Source organism: Miscanthus floridulus, chromosome 1 (genome assembly GCF_019320115.1).
Source record: "Miscanthus floridulus cultivar M001 chromosome 1, ASM1932011v1, whole genome shotgun sequence".
NCBI classification, from domain to species: Eukaryota; Viridiplantae; Streptophyta; class Magnoliopsida; order Poales; family Poaceae; genus Miscanthus; species Miscanthus floridulus.
The window spans coordinates 24,242,377-24,247,995 of NC_089580.1; positions in this window are offsets into that span (position 1 = coordinate 24,242,377).

Genomic DNA, 5,619 nt, shown 5'->3' on the forward strand with positions numbered 1-5,619 from the left:
TGAAAAGTTTGTGGCAGATAATATGATTAGGTTTGTCCTAATGTATTATGAAAATCTAGTACTTATGATTATATTAATCTTTTGTACTTAGATTCGTAAGATCGATTCATGCATCATGCTTGAGCACATTGCATAATAATTCCCCTTAATAGTGGTTGGGTAAGTAATGTCAATCCCATTCTTGCTAACCTCCGTTATCCTCAAGCTATTCTTATAGTCCCTACCCTAAATTCTTCAGGCTATGGCAAAGACCAAGAAACCGCACGCAAGTCCACCGGACCTCATGGAGTCCCTCGTCACCAATTGGCACCAAGAAATCACGAGCTTGGTGAAGGAAGTTCCAAGAACCTAGGAGAGGAAGGATCTTCGAGCAACCCCACCCAACGTCGAGAACCTTAACAAGGAGCTCAACACTCTTCGTCAAGCTCATGCCAAAGACCAAGAAGAGCTGGCGGAAATGCAAAGGGGCATCACCATGACCATGGAGCTGCGAAATGAAGCCTGGACACGAGAAGATGCGGCCAATGAACGCGTCAATGAGTTGGAGTTCTATGTAGAGGACCTAGAGATGGACAATGCCATTCTTCACGAGAATGTTCATATGCTGTATGCTCAACTTCATCCTCCTCATGGGGATGGTGAAGTTACCGATGAAGAAATGATTGTAGCTCTAGGAGAAGTCGAGAATGAAGAAGAGGAGGATCCTGAGGAGTTAGTGTACTTCTCAGATGAAGATGAGGTTTTGTCTGATACGGGCACGGATGCCGAAGACTGAAAATTTGGAGTAGTAGTAGTTCCTTTACTGCTTTCCTAGAAAACCAGGGTTGTCTTGTGGGATACAAGACATGTATTATAAATAAGAACCCTTTGTAGTATGCAACCTTTTAAAAGCTTTCAATAAAGAATAATGTAAGTAAATGTGTTTCTCTAACAGATGCCTCGTCCTATCACCCGAACTGGTGCTAGTGGCTCGCACGACGACGATGAGTGCCCAAATCCTCCACCAATGCCCTCGACTATGGCAGATGCCATAGCCGCACTCGTTAATGCAACGACAGAGAATGCCAGGCTGTTAAGGGAGTTGGCACAGAACCAGCAGGCACCATACCCTAATCGTGGCCGACGTAATAATGGAAATGATGAGTCAACCTATGTGGACTTTACTGACACACGTCCACCTGTATTCTCTAAAGCAGACGAACCTTTAGAAGTTGATGATTGGCTTAGGACAATAGAGCAAAAGTTCGAGCTGATCCACTGTACTGAGGTTCAAAAACCAAGGTTTGCGGCACAGCAACTCCGAGGAGCTGCTAGTGCCTGGTGAGCAAATTTGGTAGCAGTACAGCCCGTTGGTCACCAAATCAACTAGAGGGAGTTCAAGGATGCCTTCAGGGCACATTATATTCCAGACGGTGTGATGACCATGAAGTTAGAAGAGTTCTTGGCTCTTAAGCAAGGGGAGCACCCAGTGATGCATTATGTTGGACGTTTCAACCACCTGTCGCAGTATGCTATTGAGTATGTGAATACTGACAGGAAGAAAAAGAATCATTTTCTTAGAGGCTTGAACACTAAACTTCAGACAATGATGGTAGCCTATGGTAATGCAACTTACCATGAGACAATCAACATTGCTATCGCTTCAGAAGAGAATTACCACCGACACAAGGAGGCGAAGAAGAAGAAAATATTTGCTTCCGGATCGTCGAGTGGAAAGCGTCAGAAGATAGTATACCATCCTCAGAATCATGGCCGTACGCCATTCCGCCCACAACAAGGCCAAAGCAGGCAACAGATCTTCATTCGCCCTGCAACTAATACGCCTTATACTCATCAAGCACCGCAGCAGCAGAACAATACAAATAATGCAAACCGCAATGCTACTCCCCAGAATCACAATTTTCTATGCTATAATTGTGGTAAACCCAGGCATTTTTCCCGAGAATGTCCATATCCTAGGAAGAACAATCCTGATGCACCCAAAGCCCCTGTTACTCAAGCTTAGAATCAGTACAAGGGCAATGCTCAGAACAATCAGAAGAGTCAGGCTGAGAAGAAAACTGGAAGGGTATTCTATACGCAAGTGGAATCTATTCCAGAAGGAGAACCAGTTATGATGGGTATGTTTCCCATTGCTAAGCATCCTGCAATTACCTTATTTGATTCTGGTGCATCCCATACATTCATCAATCGTACATTTGTTGTGAAGCATGGGATAGCTATTGGGGAAACAAAAGAACCCTATCATATACAGTTGCCTGGGGGACGAATCTATACAAAGGAGGTAGTTCAGCATGTACCTATTGATTTGGGAGGATATGAGTTCCCTACCAATATGCTGATATTAAAGGATCAAGATATAGATGTGATCCTTGGTATGAACTGGCTAACTCAATATGGGGCTATCATAGATGTCCTACGTAGAACAATAAGGGTAAATGCACCTGACAGCAAAACCCAACTTCTCATCCAACTTCCTTTTCCTAAGAGTACAGTGGAGACAGTCTATGCAACTATTGTTGAAGGAGCCGAGAAAATTTTAGTGGTATGTGAGTTTACGGATGTCTTTCCCGATGACCTACCTGGTCTGCCACCAGACCGAGACGTAGAGTTCAGAATTGATCTGAAACCAGGGACAGCACCAGTGTCCAGAAGAGCATATAGGATGCCACCGAAAGAATTAGCAGAATTAAAAATGCAACTACAAGAGTTATTAGACAAGGGTTTCATTCAACCCAGTTCATCACCTTGGGGATGTCCTGCTATTTTCGTGAAGAAGAAGGACCAAACCTTAAGGTTATGTGTCGACTATAGGCCATTAAATGAAGTCACCATCAAGAACAAATATCCCTTACCCCGAATTGATTTGCTTTTTAATCAACTTGTGGGAGCTAAGGTATTCTCAAAGATAGACTTAAGATCAGGCTACCACCAGATTAAGATCAGACGTGAAGATGTGCCGAAGACAGCATTTACTACCCGATATGGTTTATATGAGTATCTAGTTATGTCTTTTGGGCTAACCAATGCCCCGGCTCATTTCATGTACCTGATGAACTCAGTTTTCATGCCTGAGTTGGATAAGTTTGTCGTGGTGTTTATTGATGATATTCTTATCTACTCTAAGAGCAAAGAGGAACATGCGGAACATCTTCGTATTGTTCTACAAAGATTAAGAGATCACCAACTATATGCCAAGTTCAGCAAATGTGCATTTTGGTTGGAGGAAGTGCAATTTCTGGGTCATGTGCTATCTGCTGAAGGTATATCTATTGATCCGAGCAAGGTAGAAGAAGTCCTTAACTGGAAAGCACCTACAATTGTTCATCAAGTTCATAGTTTCCTGGGGTTGGCAGGGTATTACCGTCGGTTTATCCCTGACTTCTCTAGAATTACGAAGCCAATTACTGGACTGTTGAAAAATCAAACAAAGTTTGTATGGTCAACAGAATGTGAAGAGGTCTTTCAGACATTGAAGAAGTTGCTGACAACTACACCAGTATTAGCACAACCTGATATCGAGAGGCCATTTGATATCTATTGTGATGCATCTGGAATTGGTATTGGCTGTGTTCTTATGCAAGAAGGCAGAGTCATAGCATATGCTTCCAGACAACTCAAGAAGCACGAAGAACATTATCCCACTCATGATCTTGAATTAGCTGCTATTGTCCATTCACTCAAGATTTGGCGACATTATTTATTGGGCAATATATGTCATATCTATACGGATCACAAAAGTTTGAAATACATCTTCACTCAGTCAGAGTTGAATATGAGGCAAAGAAGATGGTTGGAACTTATTAAAGATTATGATTTAGAAGTGCACTATCATCCGGGTAAGGCTAATGTGGTTGCCGATGCCCTGAGTCGCAAGAGTCATTGTCATTGCCTAATTGTAGAACCGATGCAGCGAACATTGTGTCAAGAGATGGAGCGTATGGATTTACAAATCATAGAACAAGGTTCTCTGTCCAATATTGTAGTTGAGTCCACTATCAAAGATCAGATCATTGCTGCTCAATGGAAAAGTAAGGGCATAGCCCATATCAAGGACAAAGTCAGATCTAGAAAACCAACATGTTTCAAGATTGATGAGTCAGGTGTCGTATGGTTCAAGGATAGATTGGTAGTACCCAAAAATCCGGAGCTACGAAAGCAGATTCTTGATGAAGCTCATTCTACAAGATACTCCATTCATCCGGGTAGCAACAAAATGTATCATGATCTGAGAAAAAGATATTGGTGGACCAAAATAAAAATAGAAATAGCTCAATATGTAGCCAAGTGTGATATTTGTCAGAGAGTCAAAGCGGTTCATATGAAGACTGCAGGTCCATTACATTCTTTGCTAGTTCCATCTTGAAAGTGGGAAGATATCTGTATGGACATCATAGTAGGGTTGCCTAGGACATCTGTAGGCTACAATTCAATATGGGTTATTGTTGATCGTCTAACCAAGATAGCTCATTTCTTACCAGTCAGAGATAAATATCGAGTAGAGCAGTATGCAAAGATTTATCTTGATAGAATCTTCAGTCTGCATGGGGCACCCAAGACCATTGTCTCTGACAAAGGGTCATTGTTCATATCCAAGTTTTGGAAAAGTCTACATGAGTCTTTAGGAACTAAACTTATCCGTAGTTCTGCTTATCATCCGCAAACAGACGGATAGACTGAAAGGGTAAATCAAATTCTTGAAGATATGTTAAGAGCATGTGTTCTTTCCTTTGGTGCTAAATGAGATGAATGCCTTCCCTTAGCTGAATTCTCATATAACAACAGCCATCAAGAGAGCATTAAAATGGCACCATTCGAAGCACTGTATGGCCGTAGGTGCCAAACACCTTTAAATTGGTCAGAATCTGGAGAACGTTGGTTCTTTGAACCGGATGTGGTCAAGGAAGCTGAAGAGAAAGTTAAACTCATACAAGCTAATATGAAGATAGCTCAATCCCGATAGAAAAGCAATGCTGGTAAGAGGAGAAGACCGCTAGAATTCAAAGTGGCAGATTATGTCTACCTCAAGGTATCACCGATGAAAGGAGTTCATCGATTTGGGATTCGGGGAAAGTTGGCGCCCCGTTATGTCGGTCCTTTTCAGATCCAACAACGATGTGGACCAGTCGCCTATCGCGTCAAGTTACCAGATCACATGTCAGCGGTGCATGATATCTTTCATGTATCTCAGTTAAAGAAGTGTCTTCAAGTACCTGACCAGGAGATCGACTTTGGTGGTGTAGAACTAGAACCTGATTTGACTTATGCCGAGTACCCCAATAGAGTCTTAGATCAGAAAGATCGAGTCACTCGTAGACGTACAATCAAGTTCTACAAAGTACAATGGAATCAACACACGAAAGATGAAGCTACTTGGGAGTCCGAGGATTACTTAGAAGAGAACTTTCCTGACTTCTTCGCTTCTATCTAGTTGCAATACCTTGTCTATATTGTAACTTGTCTTGTTGTTAACAGAATGGAAAACCCCCTCACTAGCCTTTTGAATAAAGTTATGATGTGTTAGCTTGACACATTTCCTTTTTCATTACTTAGCCTTAAGTTTTAAATCTCGGGACGAGATTTCTTTAAGGGGGAAGGGTTGTAACACCTCTGGTGTTT